Here is a 21,295-nt window from a genome sequence, read left to right on the forward strand (position 1 = left end):
TGTACAGATTCAGGGCACATTTGTCTGGAGTTCTGCATTGGTACGTTCCAGTGAGACAGGGAGGTTATAGAGGGTACAGGTTCAGAGCATATTTGTGTGGAGTTCTGCATTGGTACTTTCCAGTGAGACAGGGAGGTTATGGAGGGGTACAGGTTCAGGGCAAATTTGTGTGGAGTTCTGCATTGGTGTGTTCCAGTGAGACAAGGAGGTTATGGGCGGGTACATGTTCAGGGCATATTTGTGTGGAATTCTGCATTGGTACGTTCCAGTGAGACAGGGAGGTTATGCACGGTACAGGATCAGGGCATATTTGAGTGGAGATCTGCATTGGTACGTTCCAGTGAGACAGGGAGGTTATTGAGAAGTACAGGTTCAGGGCAAATTTGTGTGGAGTTCTGCATTGGTGCGTTCCAGTGAGACAAGGAGGTTATGGGCTCGTACACGTTCAGGGCATATTTGTGTGGAATTCTGCATTGGTACGTTCCAGTGAGACAGGGAGGTTATGGAGGGTGCCGGTTCAGGGCATATTTGTGTGGAGTTCTGCATTGGTACATTCCAGTGAGACAGGGAGGTTATGGAGGGGTACAGGTTCAGGGCATATTTGTGTGGAGTTCTGCATTGGTACATTCCAGTGATACAGGGAGGTTATGGAGGGGTACAGGTTCAGGGGAAATTTGTGTGGAGTTCTGCATTGGTGCGTTCCAGTGAGACAAGGAGGTTATGGGCGGGTAACTTTCAGGGCATATTTGTGTGGTGTTCTGCAATGGTACGTTCGAGTGAGACAGAAGGTTATGGAGGGGTACAGGTTCAGGGCATATTTGTGTGGAGTTCCTCATTTGTAAGTTCCAGTGAGGCAGGGAGATTATGGAGGGGTACAGGTTCAGGGCATATTTGTGTGTAGTTCTGCATTGGTACGTTCCAGTGAGCCAAGGAGGTTATGGGCGGGTACACTTTCAGGGCATATTTGTGTGGTGTTCTGCAATGGTACGTTCCAGTGAGACAGAAGGTTATGGAGGGGTACAGGTTCAGGGCATATTTGTGTGGAGTTCTGCATTGGTACGTTCCAGTGAGACAGGGAGGTTATGCACGGTACAGGATCAGGGAATATTTGAGTGGAGTTCTGCATTGGTACGTTCCAGTGAGACAGGGAGGTTATTGAGGGGTACAGGTTCAGGGCAAATTTGTGTGGAGTTCTGCATTGGTGCGTTCCAGTGAGACAAGGAGGTTATGGGCGGGTACATGTTAAGGGCATATTTGTGTGGAATTCTGCATTGGTACGTTCCAGTGAGACAGGGAGGTTATGGAGGGTATCGGTTCAGGGCATATTTGTGTGGAGTTCTGCATTGGTACGTTCCAGTGAGACAGCGAGGATATGGAGGGTTACAGGTTCAGGGCATATTTGTGTGGATTTCTGCATTGGTACGTTCCAGTGAGTCAGGGAGGTTATGGAGGTGTACAGATTCAGGGCACATTTGTCTGGAGTTCTGCATTGGTACGTTCCAGTGAGACAGGGAGGTTATAGAGGGTACAGGTTCAGAGCATATTTGTGTGGAGTTCTGCATTGGTACTTTCCAGTGAGACAGGGAGGTTATGGAGGGGTACAGGTTCAGGGCAAATTTGTGTGGAGTTCTGCATTGGTGTGTTCCAGTGAGACAAGGAGGTTATGGGCGGGTACATGTTCAGGGCATATTTGTGTGGAATTCTGCATTGGTACGTTCCAGTGAGACAGGGAGGTTATGCACGGTACAGGATCAGGGCATATTTGAGTGGAGATCTGCATTGGTACGTTCCAGTGAGACAGGGAGGTTATTGAGAAGTACAGGTTCAGGGCAAATTTGTGTGGAGTTCTGCATTGGTGCGTTCCAGTGAGACAAGGAGGTTATGGGCTCGTACACGTTCAGGGCATATTTGTGTGGAATTCTGCATTGGTACGTTCCAGTGAGACAGGGAGGTTATGGAGGGTACCGGTTCAGGGCATATTTGTGTGGAGTTCTGCATTGGTACATTCCAGTGAGACAGGGAGGTTATGGAGGGGTACAGGTTCAGGGCATATTTGTGTGGAGTTCTGCATTGGTACATTCCAGTGATACAGGGAGGTTATGGAGGGGTACAGGTTCAGGGGAAATTTGTGTGGAGTTCTGCATTGGTGCGTTCCAGTGAGACAAGGAGGTTATGGGCGGGTAACTTTCAGGGCATATTTGTGTGGTGTTCTGCAATGGTACGTTCGAGTGAGACAGAAGGTTATGGAGGGGTACAGGTTCAGGGCATATTTGAGTGGAGATCGGCATTGGTGCGTTCCAGTGAGACAGGGAAGTTATGGAGGGGTACAGGTTCAGGGCATATTTGTGTGCAGTTCTGCATTGGTACGTTCCAGTGAGACAGGGAGGTTATGGAGGGGTACAGGTTCAGGGCATACTTGTGTGGAGTTCTGCATTGGTTCGTTCCAGTGAGACAGGGAGGTTTTGGAGGGGTACAGGTTCAGGGCAAATTTGTGTGGAGTTCTGCATTGGTGCGTTCCAGTGAGACAAGGAGGTTATGGGCGGGTACATGTTCAGGGCATATTTGTGTGGAATTCTGCATTGGTACGTTCCAGTGAGACAGGGAGGTTATGCACGGTACAGGATCAGGGCATATTTGAGTGGAGTTCTGCATTGGTACGTTCCAGTGAGACAGGGAGGTTATGGAGGGTACCGGTTCAGGGCATATTTGTGTGGAGTTCTGCATTGGTACGTTCCATTGAGCCAGGGAGGTTATGGAGGGTTACAGGTTCAGGGCATATTTGTGCGGAGTTTTGCATTGGTACGTTCCAGTGAGACAGGGAGGTTATGGAGGTGTACAGGTTCAGGGCACATTTGTGTGGAGATCTGCATTGGTACGTTCCAGTGAGACAGGGAGGTTATGGAGGGTACAGGTTCAGGGCATATTTGTGTGGAGTTCTGCGTTGGTACGTTCCAGTGAGACAAGGATCTTATGGGCGGGTAAACGTTCAGGGCATATTTCTGTGGTGTTCTGCAATGGTACGTTCCAGTGAGACTGGGAGGTTATGGAGGGTACAGGTTCAGGGCATATTTGTGTGGAGTTCCTCATTTGTAAGTTCCAGTGAGGCAGGGAGATTATGGAGGGGTACAGGTTCAGGGCATATTTGTGTGTAGTTCTGCATTGGTACGTTCCAGTGAGCCAAGGAGGTTATGGGCGGGTACACTTTCAGGGCATATTTGTGTGGTGTTCTGCAATGGTACGTTCCAGTGAGACAGAAGGTTATGGAGGGGTACAGGTTCAGGGCATATTTGTGTGGAGTTCTGCATTGGTACGTTCCAGTGAGACAGGGAGGTTATGCACGGTACAGGATCAGGGAATATTTGAGTGGAGTTCTGCATTGGTACGTTCCAGTGAGACAGGGAGGTTATTGAGGGGTACAGGTTCAGGGCAAATTTGTGTGGAGTTCTGCATTGGTGCGTTCCAGTGAGACAAGGAGGTTATGGGCGGGTACATGTTAAGGGCATATTTGTGTGGAATTCTGCATTGGTACGTTCCAGTGAGACAGGGAGGTTATGGAGGGTATCGGTTCAGGGCATATTTGTGTGGAGTTCTGCATTGGTACGTTCCAGTGAGACAGCGAGGATATGGAGGGTTACAGGTTCAGGGCATATTTGTGTGGATTTCTGCATTGGTACGTTCCAGTGAGTCAGGGAGGTTATGGAGGTGTACAGATTCAGGGCACATTTGTCTGGAGTTCTGCATTGGTACGTTCCAGTGAGACAGGGAGGTTATAGAGGGTACAGGTTCAGAGCATATTTGTGTGGAGTTCTGCATTGGTACTTTCCAGTGAGACAGGGAAGTTATGGAGGGGTACAGGTTCAGGGCATATATGTGTGGTGTTCTGCATTGGTACATTCCAGTGAGACAGGGAGGAGATTGAGGGGTACAGGTTCAGGGCATATTTGTGTGTAGTTCTGCATTGGTACATTCCAGTGAGACAGGGAGGTTATTGAGGGATACAGGTTCAGGGCATATTTGTGTGGTGTTCTGCATTGGTACTTTCCAGTGAGACAGGGAAGTTATGGAGGGGTACAGGTTCAGGGCATATTTGTGTGGTGTTCTGCATTGGTACATTCCAGTGAGACAGGGAGGTTATTGAGGGGTACAGGTTCAGGGCATATTTGTGTGTAGTTCTGCATTGGTACGTTCCAGTGAGACACGGAGGTTATGGAGGGTACAGGTTCAGGGCATATTTGTGTGGAGTTCTGCAGTGCTACGTTCCAGTGAGACAGGGAGGTTATGGTCGGGTGCTGGTTCAGGGCATATTTGTGCGTAGTTCTGCTTTGCTACGTTCCAGTGTGACAGGGAGGTTATGGAGGGTACAGTTTAAGGGCATATTTGTATGGAGTTCTGCGTTGGTACGTTCCAGTGAGACAAGGATCTTATGGGCGGGTAAACGTTCAGGGCATATTTGTGTGGTGTTCTGCAATGGTACGTTCCAGTGAGACTGGGAGGTTATGGAGGGGTACAGGTTCAGGGCATATTTGAGTGTAGTTCTGCAGTTGTACATTCCAGTGAGACAGGGAGATTATGGTCGGCTACAGGTTCAGGGCATATTTGTGTGGTGTTCTGCAATGGTACGTTCCAGTGAGACAGAAGGTTATGGAGGGTACAGTTTCAGGGCATATTTGTATGGAGTTCTGCGTTGGTACGTTCCAGTGAGACAAGGATCTTATGGGCGGGTAAACGTTCAGGGCATATTTGTGTGGTGTTCTGCATTGGTACGTTCCAGTGAGACAGGGAGGTTATGGAGGGGTACAGGTTCAGGGCAAATTTGTGTGGAGTTCTGCATTGGTGCGTTCCAGTGAGCCAAGGAGGTTATGGGCGGGTACACTTTCAGGGCATATTTGTGTGGTGTTCTGCAATGGTACGTTCCAGTGAGACAGAAGGTTATGGAGGGGTACAGGTTCAGGGCATATTTGTGTGGAGTTCTGCATTGGTACGTTCCAGTGAGACAGGGAGGTTATGCACGGTACAGGATCAGGGAATATTTGAGTGGAGTTCTGCATTGGTACGTTCCAGTGAGACAGGGAGGTTATTGAGGGGTACAGGTTCAGGGCAAATTTGTGTTGAGTTCTGCATTGGTGCGTTCCAGTGAGACAAGGAGGTTATGGGCGGGTACATGTTAAGGGCATATTTGTGTGTTATTCTGCATTGGTACGTTCCAGTGAGACAGGGAGGTTATGGAGGGTATCGGTTCAGGGCATATTTGTGTGGAGTTCTGCATTGGTACGTTCCAGTGAGACAGGGAGGTTCTGGAGGGTTACAGGTTCAGGGCATATCTGTGTGGATTTCTGCATTGGTACGTTCCAGTGAGACAGGGAGGTTATTGAGGTGTACAGATTCAGGGCACATTTGTCTGGAGTTCTGCATTGGTACGTTCCAGTGAGACAGGGAGGTTATAGAGGGTACATGTTCAGAGCATATTTGTGCGGAGTTCTGCATTGGTACATTCCAGTAAGACAGGGAGGTTATTGTGGTGTACATGTTCAGGGCACATTTGTGTGGAGTTCTGCAGTGGTACGTTCCAGTGAGACAGGGAGGTTATGGTCGGGTACAGGTTCAGGGCATATTTGTGTGGAGTTCTGCATTGGTACTTTCCAGTGAGACAAGGAAGTTATGGAGGGGTACAGGTTCAGGGCATATTTGTGTGGTGTTCTGCATTGGTACATTCCAGTGAGACAGGGAGATTTTGGAGGGGTACAGGTTCAGGGCATATTTGTGTGTAGTTCTGCATTGGTACGTTCCAGTGAGACAGGGAGGTTATGTTGGGTACAGGTTCAGGGCATATTTGTGTGGAGTTCTGCATTGGTACGTTCCAGTGAGACAGGGAGGTTATGGAGGGTACAGTTTCAGGGCATATTTGTGTGGAGTTCTGCGTTGGTACGTTCCAATTAGACAAGGATCTTATGGGCGGGTAAACGTTCAGAGCATATTTCTGTGGTGTTCTGCAAAGGTACGTTCCAGTGAGACTGGGTGGTTATGGAGGGTACAGGTTCAGGGCATATATGTGTGGAGTTCTGCATTGGTACGTTCCAGTGAGACAGGGAGGTTATGGAGGGGTACAGGTTCAGGGCATATTTGTGTGTAGTTCTGCATTGGTACGTTCCAGTGAGACAGGGAGGTTATGGAGGGTACAGTTTCAGGGCATATTTGTGTGGAGATCTGCAGTGGTACGTTCCAGTGAGACTGGGACGTTATGGTCGGGTACAGGTTCAGGGCATATTTGTGCGTAGTTCTGCTTTGCTACGTTCCAGTGAGACGGGGAGGTTATGGAGGGTACAGGTTCAGGGCATATTTGTGTGGTGTTCTGCATTGGTACATTCCAGTGAGACAGGGAGATTTTGGAGGGGTACAGGTTCAGGGCATATTATTGTGTAGTTCTGCATTGGTACGTTCCAGTGAGACAGGGAGGTTATGTTGGGTACAGGTTCAGGGCATATTTGTGTGGAGTTCTGCATTGGTACGTTCCAGTGAGACAGGGAGGTTATGGAGGGTACAGTTTCAGGGCATATTTGTGTGGAGTTCTGCGTTGGTACGTTCCAGTGAGACAAGGATCTTATGGGCGGGTAAACGTTTAGGGCATATTTCTGTGGTGTTCTGCAATGGTACGTTCCAGTGAGACTGGGTGGTTATGGAGGGTACTGGTTCAGGGCATATTTGTGTGGAGTTCTGCAGTGGTACTTTCCTGTGAGAAAGGGAGGTTATGGAGGGGTACAGGTTCAGGGCATATTTGTGTGTAGTTCTGCATTGGTACGTTCCAGTGAGACAGGGAGGTTATGGAGGGTACAGTTTCAGGGCATATTTGTGTGGAGTTCTGCGTTGGTACGTTCCAGTTAGACAAGGATCTTATGGGCGGGTAAACGTTCAGAGCATATTTCTGTGGTGTTCTGCAATGGTACGTTCCAGTGAGACTGGGTGGTTATGGAGGGTACAGGTTCAGGGCATATTTGTGTGGAGTTCTGCATTGGTACGTTCCAGTGAGACAGGGAGGTTATGGAGGGGTACAGGTTCAGGGCATATTTGTGTGTAGTTCTGCATTGGTACGTTCCAGTGAGACAGGGAGGTTATGGAGGGTACAGTTTCAGGGCATATTTGTGTGGAGTTCTGCAGTGGTACGTTCCAGTGAGACTGGGACGTTATGGTCGGGTACAGGTTCAGGGCATATTTGTGCGTAGTTCTGCTTTGCTACGATCCAGTGAGACAGGGAGCTTATGGAGGGTACAGGTTCAGGGCATATTTGTATGGAGTTCTGCGTTGGTACATTCCAGTGAGACAAGGATCTTATGGGCGGGTAAACGTTCAGGGCATATTTGTGTGGTGTTCTGCAATGGTACGTTCCAGTGAGACTGGGAGGTTATGGAGGGGTACAGGTTCAGGGCATATTTGAGTGTAGTTCTGCAGTTGTACGTTCCAGTGAGTCAGGCAGGTTATGGAGGGTACAGGTTCAGGGCATATTTGTGTGTAGTTCTGCATTTGTACGTTCCAGTGAGTCAGGGAGGTTATGGAGGGTACAGGTTCAGGGCATATTTGTGTGGAGTTCTGCATTGGTACGTTCCAGTGCGACAGGGAGGTTATGGAGGGGTACAGGTTCAGGGCAAATTTGTGTGGAGTTCTGCATTGGTGCGTTCCAGTGAGACAAGGAGGTTATGGGCGGGTACATTTCAGGGCATATTTGAGTGGAGTTCGGCATTGGTGCGTTCCAGTGAGACAGGGAAGTTATGGAGGGGTACAGGTTCAGGGCATATTTGTGTGGAGTTCTGCATTGGTACGTTCCAGTGAGACAGGGAGGTTATGGAGGGTACAGGTTCAGGGCATATTTGTGTGGTGTTCTGCATTGGTACATTCCAGTGAGACAGGGAGATTTTGGAGGGGTACAGGTTCAGGGCATATTTGTATGGAGTTCTGCGTTGGTACGTTCCAGTGAGACAAGGATCTTATGGGCGGGTAAACGTTCAGGGCATATTTGTGTGGTGTTCTGCAATGGTACGTTCCAGTGAGACTGGGAGGTTATGGAGGGGTACAGGTTCAGGGCATATTTGAGTGTAGTTCTGCAGTTGTACGTTCCAGTGAGTCAGGCAGGTTATGGAGGGTACAGGTTCAGGGCATATTTGTGTGTAGTTCTGCACTTGTACGTTCCAGTGAGACAGGGAGGTTATGGAGGGTACAGTTTCAGGGCATATTTGTGTGGAGTTCAGCGTTGGTACGTTCCAGTTAGACAAGGATCTTATGGGCGGGTAAACGTTCAGAGCATATTTCTGTGGTGTTCTGCAATGGTACGTTCCAGTGAGACTGGGTGGTTATGGAGGGTACAGGTTCAGGGCATATTTGTGTGGAGTTCTGCATTGGTACGTTCCAGTGAGACAGGGAGGTTATGGAGGGGTACAGGTTCAGGGCATATTTGTGTGTAGTTCTGCATTGGTACGTTCCAGTGAGACAGGGAGGTTATGGAGGGTACAGTTTCAGGGCATATTTGTGTGGAGTTCTGCAGTGGTACGTTCCAGTGAGACTGGGACGTTATGGTCGGGTACAGGTTCAGGGCATATTTGTGCGTAGTTCTGCTTTGCTACGTTCCAGTGAGACAGGGAGCTTATGGAGGGTACAGGTTCAGGGCATATTTGTATGGAGTTCTGCGTTGGTACGTTCCAGTGAGACAAGGATCTTATGGGCGGGTAAACGTTCAGGGCATATTTGTGTGGTGTTCTGCAATGGTACGTTCCAGTGAGACTGGGAGGTTATGGAGGGGTACAGGTTCAGGGCATATTTGAGTGTAGTTCTGCAGTTGTACGTTCCAGTGAGTCAGGCAGGTTATGGAGGGTACAGGTTCAGGGCATATTTGTGTGTAGTTCTGCATTTGTACGTTCCAGTGAGTCAGGGATGTTATGGAGGGTACAGGTTCAGGGCAAATTTGTGTGGAGTTCTGCATTGGTGCGTTCCAGTGAGACAAGGAGGTTATGGGCGGGTACATTTCAGGGCATATTTGAGTGGAGTTCGGCATTGGTGCGTTCCAGTGAGACAGGGAAGTTATGGAGGGGTACAGGTTCAGGGCATATTTGTGTGGAGTTCTGCATTGGTACGTTCCAGTGAGACAGGGAGGTTATGGAGGGGCACAGGTTCAGGGCATATTTGTGTGTAGTTCTGCATTGGTACGTTCCAGTGAGACGGGGAGGTTATGGAGGGTACAGGTTCAGGGCATATTTGTGGTGTTCTGCATTGGTACATTCCAGTGAGACAGGGAGATTTTGGAGGGGTACAGGTTCAGGGCATATTTGTGTGTAGTTCTGCATTGGTACGTTCCAGTGAGACAGGGAGGTTATGTTGGGTACAGGTTCAGGGCATATTTGTGTGGAGTTCTGCATTGGTACGTTCCAGTGAGACAGGGAGGTTATGGAGGGTACAGTTTCAGGGCATATTTGTGTGGAGTTCTGCGTTGGTACGTTCCAGTGAGACAAGGATCTTATGGGCGGGTAAACGTTTAGGGCATATTTCTGTGGTGTTCTGCAATGGTACGTTCCAGTGAGACTGGGTGGTTATGGAGGGTACAGGTTCATGGCATATTTGTGTGGAGTTCTGCAGTGGTACTTTCCTGTGAGACAGGGAAGTTATGGAGGGGTACAGGTTCAGGGCATATTTGTGTGGAGTTCTGCATTGGTACGTTCCAGTGAGACAGGGAGGTTATGGAAAGGTACAGGTTCAGGGCATATTTGTGTGTAGTTCTGCATTGGTACGTTCCAGTGAGACAGGGAGGTTATGGAGGGTACAGTTTCAGGGCATATTTGTGTGGAGTTCTGCAGTGGTACGTTCCAGTGAGACAGGGAGCTTATGGAGGGTACAGGTTCAGGGCATATTTGTATGGAGTTCTGCGTTGGTACGTTCCAGTGAGACAAGGATCTTATGGGCGGGTAAACGTTCAGGGCATATTTGTGTGGTGTTCTGCAATGGTACGTTCCAGTGAGACTGGGAGGTTATGGAGGGGTACAGGTTCAGGGCATATTTGAGTGTAGTTCTGCAGTTGTACGTTCCAGTGAGTCAGGCAGGTTATGGAGGGTACAGGTTCAGGGCATATTTGTGTGTAGTTCTGCACTTGTACGTTCCAGTGAGTCAGGGAGGTTATGGAGGGTACAGGTTCAGGGCATATTTGTGTGGAGTTCTGCATTGGTACGTTCCAGTGCGACAGGGAGGTTATGGAGGGGTACAGGTTCAGGGCAAATTTGTGTGGAGTTCTGCATTGGTGCGTTCCAGTGAGACAAGGAGGTTATGGACGTGTACACTTTCAGGGCATATTTGAGTGGAGTTCGGCATTGGTGCGTTCCAGTGAGACAGGGAAGTTATGGAGGGGTACAGGTTCAGGGCATATTTGTGTGTGTTGTTCTGCATTGGTACGTTCCAGTGAGACAGGGAGGTTATGGAGGGGCACAGGTTCAGGGCATATTTGTGTGTAGTTCTGCATTGGTACGTTCCAGAGAGACGGGGAGATTATGGAGGGTACAGGTTCAGGGCATATTTGTGTGGAGTTCTGCAGTGGTACGTTCCAGTGAGACAGGGAGGTTATGGTCGGGTACAGGATCAGGGCATATTTGAGTGGAGTTCGGCATTGGTGCGTTCCAGTGAGACAGGGAGGTTATGGACGGATACAGGTTCAGGGCATATTTGTGTGGAGTTCTGCATTGGTACATTCCAGTGAGACAGGGAGGTAATGGAGGGGTAGAGGTTCAGGGCATATTTGTGTGGAGTTCTGCAGTGGTACGTTCCAGTGAGACAGGGAGGTTATGGTCGGGTACAGTTTCAGGGCATATTTGTGTGGAATTCTGCATTGGTACGTTCCAGTGAGACAGGGAGGTTATGGAGGGGTATAGTTTCAGAGCATATTTGTGTGGTGTTCTGCAATGGTACGTTCCAGTGATACAGGGAGATTATGCACGGTACAGGATCAGGGCATATTTGAGTGGAGTTCGGCATTGGTGCGTTCCAGTGAGACAGGGAGGTTATGGAGGGGTACAGGTTCAGGGCATACTTGTGTGGAGTTCTGCATTGGTACGTTCCAGTGAGACAGGGTTATGGAGGGGTAAAGTTCAGGGCAAATTTGTGTGGAGTTCTGCATTGGTGCGTTCCAGTGAGACAAGGAGGTTATGGGCGGGTACACGTTCAGGGCATATTTGTGTGGAATTCTGCATTGCTACGTTCTAGTGAGACAGGTAGGTTATGGAGGGTATCGGTTCAGGGCATATTTGTGTGGAGTTCTGCATTGGTACGTTCCAGTGAGACAGGGTGTTTATGGAGGGTTACAGGTTCAGGTCATATTTGTGTGGAGTTCTGCATTGGTACGTTCCAGTGAGACAGTGATGTTATGGAGGGGTACAGGTTCAGGGCATATTTGTGTGTTGTTCTGCAATGGTACGTTCCAGTGAGACAGGGAGGTTATGCACGGTACAGGATCAGGGCATATTTGAGTGGAGTTCGGCATTGGTGCGTTCCAGTGAGACAGGGAGGTTATGGAGGGTACCGGTTCAGGGCATATTTGTGTGGAGTTCTGCATTGGTACGTTCCAGTGAGATAGGGAGGTTATGGAGGGTACAGTTTCAGGGCATATTTGTGTGGAGTTCTGCGTTGGTACGTTCCAGTGAGACAAGGAGCTTATGGGCGGGTACATATTCAGGGCATATTTGTGTGGTGTTCTGCAATGGTACGTTCCAGTGAGACTGGGAGGTTATGGAGGGGTACAGGTTCAGGGCATATTTGAGTGTAGTTCTGCATTTGTACGTTCCAGTGAGTCAGGGAGGTTATGGAGTGTACAGGTTCAGGGCACATTTGTCTGGAGTTCTGCATTGGTACGTTCCAGTGAGACAGGGAGGTTATGGAGGGTACAGGTTCAGGGCATATTTGTGTGCAGTTCTGCAGTGGTACGTTCCAGTGAGACAGGGAGGTTATGGTCGGGTACAGGTTCAGGGTATATTTGTGTGGAGTTGCTGCATTGGTACTTTCCAGTGAGACAGGGAAGTTATGGAGGGGTACAGGTTCAGGGCATATTTGTGTGGAGTTCTGCATTGGTACGTTCCTGTGAGATAGGGATGTTATGGAGGGGTACAGGTTCAGGGCATATTTGTGTGTAGTTCTGCATTGGTACGTTCCAGTGAGACAGGGAGGTTATGGAGGGTACAGGTTCAGGGCATATTTGTGCGGAGTTCTGCAGTGGTACATTCCAGTGAGACAGGGAGATTATGGTCGGGTAAAGTTTCAGGGCATATTTGTGCGTAGTTCTGCATTGGTACGTTCCAGTGAGACAGGGAGGTTATGGAGGGGTACAGGTTCAGGGCATATTTGTGTGGAGTTCTGCATTGGTGCGTTCCAGTAAGACAAGGACGTTATGGGCGGGTACACTTTCAGGGCATATTTGTGTGGTGTTCTGCAATGGTACGTTCCAGTGAGACAGAAGGTTATGGAGGGGTACAGGTTCAGGGCATATTTGAATGGAGTTCGGCATTGGTGCGTTCCAGTGAGACAGGGAAGTTATGGAGGGGTACAGGTTCAGGGCATATTTGTGTGGAGTTCTGCATTGGTCCGTTCCAGTGAGACAGGGAGGTTATGGGCGGGTAACATTCAGGGCATATTTGTGTGGTGTTCTGCAATGGTACGTTCCAGTGAGACAGAAGGTTATGGAGGGGTACAGGTTCAGGGCATATTTGAGTGGAGTTCGGCATTGGTGCGTTGCAGTGAGACAGGGAGGTTATGGAGGGGTACAGGTTCAGGGCATACTTGTGTGGAGTTCTGCATTGGTTCGTTCCAGTGAGACAGGGAGGTTATGGAGGGGTACAGGTTCAGGGCAAATTTGTGTGGAGTTCTGCATTGGTGCGTTCCAGTGAGACAAGGAGGTTATGGGCGGGTACATGTTCGGGGCATATTTGTGTGGAAATCTGCATTGGTACGTTCCAGTGAGACAGGGAGGTTATGCACGGTACAGGATCAGGGCATATTTGAGTGGAGTTCTGCATTGGTACGTTCCAGTGAGACAGGGAGGTTATTGAGAAGTACAAGTTCAGGGCAAATTTGTGTGGAGTTCTGCATTGGTGCGTTCCAATGAGACAAGGAGGTTATGGGCTCGTACACGTTCAGGGCATATTTGTGTGGAATTCTGCATTGGTACGTTCCAGTGAGACAGGGAGGTTATGGAGGGTACCGGTTCAGGGCATATTTGTGTGGAGTTCTGCATTGGTACGTTCCAGTGAGACAGGGAGGTTATGGAGGGTTACAGGTTCAGGGCATATTTGTGCGGAGTTTTGCATTGGTACGTTCCAGTGAGACAGGGAGGTTATGGAGGTGTACAGGTTCAGGGCACATTTGTGTGGAGATCTGCATTCGTACGTTCCAGTGAGACAGGGAGGTTATGGAGGGGTACAGGTTCAGGGCATATTTGTGTGTAGTTCTGCATTGGTACGTTCCAGTGAGACAGGGAGGTTATGGAGAGTACAGGTTCAGGGCATATTTGTGTGGAGTTCTGCATTGGTACGTTCCAGTGAGACAGGGAGGTTATGGAGGGTACAGGTTCAGGGCATATTTGTGTGGAGTTCTGCGTTGGTACGTTCCAGTGAGACAAGCATCTTATGGGCGGGTAAACGTTCAGGGCATATTTCTGTGGTGTTCTGCAATGGTACGTTCCAGTGAGACTGGGAGGTTATGGAGGGTACAGGTTCAGGGCATATTTGTGTGGAGTTCTGCATTGGTACGTTCCAGTGAGGCAGGGAGATTATGGAGGGGTACAGGTTCAGGGCATATTTGTGTGTAGTTCTGCATTGGTACGTTCCAGTGAGACAGGGAGGTTATGGAGGGTACAGGTTCAGGGCATATTTGTGTGGAGTTCTGCAGTGCTACGTTCCAGTGAGACAGGGAGGTTATGGTCGGGTACTGGTTCAGGGCATATTTGTGCGTAGTTCTGCTTTGCTACGTTCCAGTGTGACAGGGAGGTTATGGAGAGTACAGTTTCAGGGCATATTTGTATGGAGTTCTGCGTTGGTACGTTCCAGTGAGACTGGGAGGTTATGGAGGGGTACAGGTTCAGGGCATATTTGTGTGGATTTCTGCATTGGTACGTTCCAGTGAGACAGGGAGGTTATGGAGGTGTACAGATTCAGGGCACATTTGTCTGGAGTTCTGCATTGGTACGTTCCAGTAAGACAGGGCGGTTATGGTGGTGTACAGGTTCAGGGCACATTTGTGTGGAGTTCTGCAGTGGTACGTTCCAGTGAGACAGGGAGGTTATGGTCGGGTACAGGTTCAGGGCATATTTGTGTGGAGTTCTGCATTGGTACTTTCCAGTGAGACAAGGAAGTTATGGAGGGGTACAGGTTCAGGGCATATTTGTGTGGTGTTCTGCATTGGTACGTTCCAGTGAGACTGGGTGGTTATGGAGGGTACAGGTTCAGGGCATATTTGTGTGGAGTTCTGCAGTGGTACTTTCCTGTGAGACAGGGAAGTTATGGAGGGGTACAGGTTCAGGGCATATTTGAGTGGAGTTCTGCATTGGTACATTCCAGTGAGACAGGGAGGTTATGGAGGGGTACAGGTTCAGGGCATATTTGTGTGTAGTTCTGCATTGGTACGTTCCAGTGAGACAGGGAGGTTATGGAGGGTACAGTTTCAGGGCATATTTGTGTGGAGTTCTGCAGTGGTACGTTCCAGTGAGACAGGGACGTTATGGTCGGGTACAAGTTCAGGGCATATTTGTGCGTAGTTCTGCTTTGCTACGTTCCAGTGAGACAGGGAGCTTATGGACGGTACAGGTTCAGGGCATATTTGTATGGAGTTCTGCGTTGGTACGTTCCAGTGAGACAAGGATCTTATGGGCGGGTAAACGTTCAGGGCATATTTGTGTGGTGTTCTGCAATGGTACGTTCCAGTGAGACTGGGAGGTTATGGAGGGGTACAGGTTCAGGGCATATTTGAGTGTAGTTCTGCAGTTGTACGTTCCAGTGAGTCAGGCAGGTTATGGAGGGTACAGGTTCAGGGCATATTTGTGTGTAGTTCTGCATTTGTACGTTCCAGTGAGTCAGGGAGGTTATGGAGGGTACAGGTTCAGGGCATATTTGTGTGGAGTTCTGCATTGGTACGTTCCAGTGCGACAGGGAGGTTATGGAGGGGTACAGGTTCAGGGCAAATTTGTTTGGAGTTCTACATTGGTGCGTTCCAGTGAGACAAGGAGGTTATGGGCGGGTACACTTTCAGGGCATATTTGAGTGGAGTTCGGCATTGGTGCGTTCCAGTGAGACAGGGAAGTTATGGAGGGGTACAGGTTCAGGGCATATTTGTGTGGAGTTCTGCATTGGTACGTTCCAGTGAGACAGGGAGGTTATGGAGGGGCACAGGTTCAGGGCATATTTGTGTGTAGTTCTGCATTGGTACGTTCCAGTGAGATGGGGAGGTTATGGAGGGTACAGGTTCAGGGCATATTTGTGTGGAGTTCTGCAGTGGTACGTTCCAGTGAGACAGGGAGGTTATGGTCGGGTACAGGATCAGGGCATATTTGAGTGGAGTTCGGCATTGGTGCGTTCCAGTGAGACAGGGAGGTTATGGAGGGATACAGGTTCAGGGCATATTTGTGTGGAGTTCTGCATTGGTACATTCCAGTGAGACAGGGAGGTAATGGAGGGGTACAGGTTCAGTGCATATTTGTGTGTATTTCTGCATTGGTACGTTCCAGTGAGACAGGGAGGTTATGGAGGGTACAGGTTCAGGGCATATTTGTGTGGAGTTATGCAGTGGTACGTTCCAGTGAGACAGGGAGATTATGGTCGGGTACAGGTTCAGGGCATATTTGTGTGGAGTTCTGCATTGGTACTTTCCAGTGAGACAGGGAGTTTATGGAGGGTACCGGTTCATGGCATATTTGTGTGGAGTTCTGCAGTGGGACGATCCAATGAGACAGGGAGGTTATGGACCGGTACAGTTTCAGGGCACATTTGTGTGGAATTCTGCATTGGTACGTTCCAGTGAGACAGGGAGGTTATGGAGGGGTATAGTTTCAGAGCATATTTGTGTGGTGTTCTGCAATGGTACGTTCCAGTGATACAGGGAGATTATGCACGGTATAGGATCAGGGCATATTTGAGTGGAGTTCGGCATTGGTGCGTTCCAGTGAGACAGGGAGGTTATGGAGGGGTACAGGTTCAGGGCATACTTGTGTGGAGTTCTGCATTGGTATGTTCCAGTGAGACAGGGTTATGGAGGGGTAAAGTTCAGGGCAAATTTGTGTGGAGTTCTGCATTGGTGCGTTCCAGTGAGACAAGGAGGTTATGGGCGGGTAGACGTTCAGGGCATATTTGTGTGGAATTCTGCATTGCTACGTTCCAGTGAGACAGGTAGGTTATGGAGGGTACCGGTTCAGGGCATATTTGTGTGGAGTTCTGCATTGGTACGTTCCAGTGAGACAGGGTGTTTATGGAGGGTTACAGGTTCAGGTCATATTTGTGTGGAGTTCTGCATTGGTACGTTCCAGTGAGACAGTGAGGTTATGGAGGGGTACAGGTTCAGGGCATTTTGTGTGCTGTTCTGCAATGGTACGTTCCAGTGAGACAGGGAGGTTATGCACGGTACAGGATCAGGGCATATTTGAGTGGAGTTCGGCATTGGTGCGCTCCAGTGAGACAGGGAGGTTATTGAGGGTTACAGGTTCAGGACATATTTGTGTGGATTTCTGCATTGGTACGTTCCAGTGCGACAGGGAGGTTATGGAGGGGTACAGGTTCAGGGCAAATTTGTGTGGAGTTCTGCATTGGTGCGTTCCAGTGAGACAAGGAGGTTATGGGCGGGTACATTTCAGGGCATATTTGAGTGGAGTTCGGCATTGGTGCGTTCCAGTGAGACAGGGAAGTTATGGAGGGGTACAGGTTCAGGGCATATTTGTGTGGAGTTCTGCATTGGTACGTTCCAGTGAGACAGGGAGGTTATGGAGGGGCACAGGTTCAGGGCATATTTGTGTGTAGTTCTGCATTGGTACGTTCCAGTGAGACGGGGAGGTTATGGAGGGTACAGGTTCAGGGCATATTTGTGTGGTGTTCTGCATTGGTACATTCCAGTGAGACAGGGAGATTTTGGAGGGGTACAGGTTCAGGGCATATTTGTGTGTAGTTCTGCATTGGTACGTTCCAGTGAGACAGGGAGGTTATGTTGGGTACAGGTTCAGGGCATATTTGTGTGGAGTTCTGCATTGGTACGTTCCAGTGAGACAGGGAGGTTATGGAGGGTACAGTTTCAGGGCATATTTGTGTGGAGTTCTGCGTTGGTACGTTCCAGTGAGACAAGGATCTTATGGGCGGGTAAACGTTTAGGGCATATTTCTGTGGTGTTCTGCAATGGTACGTTCCAGTGAGACTGGGTGGTTATGGAGGGTACAGGTTCAGGGCATATTTGTGTGGAGTTCTGCAGTGGTACTTTCCTGTGAGACAGGGAAGTTATGGAGGGGTACAGGTTCAGGGCATATTTGTGTGGAGTTCTGCATTGGTACGTTCCAGTGAGACAGGGAGGTTATGGAGGGGTACAGGTTCAGGGCATATTTGTGTGTAGTTCTGCATTGGTACGTTCCAGTGAGACAGGGAGGTTATGGAGGGTACAGTTTCAGGGCATATTTGTGTGGAGTTCTGCAGTGGTACGTTCCAGTGAGACAGGGACGTTATGGTCGGGTACAGGTTCAGGGCATATTTGTGCGTAGTTCTGCTTTGCTACGTTCCAGTGAGACAGGGAGCTTATGGAGGGTACAGGTTCAGGGCATATTTGTATGGAGTTCTGCGTTGGTACGTTCCAGTGAGACAAGGATCTTATGGGCGGGTAAACGTTCAGGGCATATTTGTGTGGTGTTCTGCAATGGTACGTTCCAGTGAGACTGGGAGGTTATGGAGGGGTACAGGTTCAGGGCATATTTGAGTGTAGTTCTGCAGTTGTACGTTCCAGTGAGTCAGGCAGGTTATGGAGGGTACAGGTTCAGGGCATATTTGTGTGTAGTTCTGCACTTGTACGTTCCAGTGAGACAGGGAGGTTATGGAGGGTACAGTTTCAGGGCATATTTGTGTGGAGTTCAGCGTTGGTACGTTCCAGTTAGACAAGGATCTTATGGGCGGGTAAACGTTCAGAGCATATTTCTGTGGTGTTCTGCAATGGTACGTTCCAGTGAGACTGGGTGGTTATGGAGGGTACAGGTTCAGGGCATATTTGTGTGGAGTTCTGCATTGGTACGTTCCAGTGAGACAGGGAGGTTATGGAGGGGTACAGGTTCAGGGCATATTTGTGTGTAGTTCTGCATTGGTACGTTCCAGTGAGACGGGGAGGTTATGGAGGGTACAGGTTCAGGGCATATTTGTGGTGTTCTGCATTGGTACATTCCAGTGAGACAGGGAGATTTTGGAGGGGTACAGGTTCAGGGCATATTTGTGTGTAGTTCTGCATTGGTACGTTCCAGTGAGACAGGGAGGTTATGTTGGGTACAGGTTCAGGGCATATTTGTGTGGAGTTCTGCATTGGTACGTTCCAGTGAGACAGGGAGGTTATGGAGGGTACAGTTTCAGGGCATATTTGTGTGGAGTTCTGCGTTGGTACGTTCCAGTGAGACAAGGATCTTATGGGCGGGTAAACGTTTAGGGCATATTTCTGTGGTGTTCTGCAATGGTACGTTCCAGTGAGACTGGGTGGTTATGGAGGGTACAGGTTCAGGGCATATTTGTGTGTAGTTCTGCATTGGTACGTTCCAGTGAGACAGGGAGGTTATGGAGGGTACAGTTTCAGGGCATATTTGTGTGGAGTTCTGCAGTGGTACGTTCCAGTGAGACAGGGAGCTTATGGAGGGTACAGGTTCAGGGCATATTTGTATGGAGTTCTGCGTTGGTACGTTCCAGTGAGACAAGGATCTTATGGGCGGGTAAACGTTCAGGGCATATTTGTGTGGTGTTCTGCAATGGTACGTTCCAGTGAGACTGGGAGGTTATGGAGGGGTACAGGTTCAGGGCATATTTGAGTGTAGTTCTGCAGTTGTACGTTCCAGTGAGTCAGGCAGGTTATGGAGGTTACAGGTTCAGGGCATATTTGTGTGTAGTTCTGCACTTGTACGTTCCAGTGAGTCAGGGAGGTTATGGAGGGTACAGGTTCAGGGCATATTTGTGTGGAGTTCTGCATTGGTACGTTCCAGTGCGACAGGGAGGTTATGGAGGGGTACAGGTTCAGGGCAAATTTGTGTGGAGTTCTGCATTGGTGCGTTCCAGTGAGACAAGGAGGTTATGGGCGTGTACACTTTCAGGGCATATTTGAGTGGAGTTCGGCATTGGTGCGTTCCAGTGAGACAGGGAAGTTATGGAGGGGTACAGGTTCAGGGCATATTTGTGTGTGTTGTTCTGCATTGGTACGTTCCAGTGAGACAGGGAGGTTATGGAGGGGCACAGGTTCAGGGCATATTTGTGTGTAGTTCTGCATTGGTACGTTCCAGAGAGACGGGGAGATTATGGAGGGTACAGGTTCAGGGCATATTTGTGTGGAGTTCTGCAGTGGTACGTTCCAGTGAGACAGGGAGGTTATGGTCGGGTACAGGATCAGGGCATATTTGAGTGGAGTTCGGCATTGGTGCGTTCCAGTGAGACAGGGAGGTTATGGAGGGATACAGGTTCAGGGCATATTTGTGTGGAGTTCTGCATTGGTACATTCCAGTGAGACAGGGAGGTAATGGAGGGGTAGAGGTTCAGGGCATATTTGTGTGGAGTTCTGCAGTGGTACGTTCCAGTGAGACAGGGAGGTTATGGTCGGGTACAGTTTCAGGGCATATTTGTGTGGAATTCTGCATTGGTACGTTCCAGTGAGACAGGGAGGTTATGGAGGGGTATAGTTTCAGAGCATATTTGTGTGGTGTTCTGCAATGGTACGTTCCAGTGATACAGGGAGATTATGCACGGTACAGGATCAGGGCATATTTGAGTGGAGTTCGGCATTGGTGCGTTCCAGTGACACAGGGAGGTTATGGAGGGGTACAGGTTCAGGGCATACTTGTGTGGAGTTCTGCATTGGTACGTTCCAGTGAGACAGGGTTATGGAGGGGTAAAGTTCAGGGCAAATTTGTGTGGAGTTCTGCATTGGTGCGTTCCAGTGAGACAAGGAGGTTATGGGCGGGTACACGTTCAGGGCATATTTGTGTGGAATTCTGCATTGCTACGTTCTAGTGAGACAGGTAGGTTATGGAGGGTATCGGTTCAGGGCATATTTGTGTGGAGTTCTGCATTGGTACGTTCCAGTGAGACAGGGTGTTTATGGAGGGTTACAGGTTCAGGTCATATTTGTGTGGAGTTCTGCATTGGTACGTTCCAGTGAGACAGTGATGTTATGGAGGGGTACAGGTTCAGGGCATATTTGTGTGTTGTTCTGCAATGGTACGTTCCAGTGAGACAGGGAGGTTATGCACGGTACAGGATCAGGGCATATTTGAGTGGAGTTCGGCATTGGTGCGTTCCAGTGAGACAGGGAGGTTATGGAGGGTACCGGTTCAGGGCATATTTGTGTGGAGTTCTGCATTGGTACGTTCCAGTGAGATAGGGAGGTTATGGAGGGTACAGTTTCAGGGCATATTTGTGTGGAGTTCTGCGTTGGTACGTTCCAGTGAGACAAGGAGCTTATGGGCGGGTACATATTCAGGGCATATTTGTGTGGTGTTCTGCAATGGTACGTTCCAGTGAGACTGGGAGGTTATGGAGGGGTACAGGTTCAGGGCATATTTGAGTGTAGTTCTGCATTTGTACGTTCCAGTGAGTCAGGGAGGTTATGGAGTGTACAGGTTCAGGGCACATTTGTCTGGAGTTCTGCATTGGTACGTTCCAGTGAGACAGGGAGGTTATGGAGGGTACAGGTTCAGGGCATATTTGTGTGCAGTTCTGCAGTGGTACGTTCCAGTGAGACAGGGAGGTTATGGTCGGGTACAGGTTCAGGGTATATTTGTGTGGAGTTGCTGCATTGGTACTTTCCAGTGAGACAGGGAAGTTATGGAGGGGTACAGGTTCAGGGCATATTTGTGTGGAGTTCTGCATTGGTACGTTCCTGTGAGATAGGGATGTTATGGAGGGGTACAGGTTCAGGGCATATTTGTGTGTAGTTCTGCATTGGTACGTTCCAGTGAGACAGGGAGGTTATGGAGGGTACAGGTTCAGGGCATATTTGTGCGGAGTTCTGCAGTGGTACATTCCAGTGAGACAGGGAGATTATGGTCGGGTAAAGTTTCAGGGCATATTTGTGCGTAGTTCCG

The sequence above is a fragment of the Hemitrygon akajei genome, unplaced genomic scaffold, assembly GCF_048418815.1.
Source record: "Hemitrygon akajei unplaced genomic scaffold, sHemAka1.3 Scf000073, whole genome shotgun sequence".
Taxonomy (NCBI): Eukaryota; Metazoa; Chordata; class Chondrichthyes; order Myliobatiformes; family Dasyatidae; genus Hemitrygon; species Hemitrygon akajei.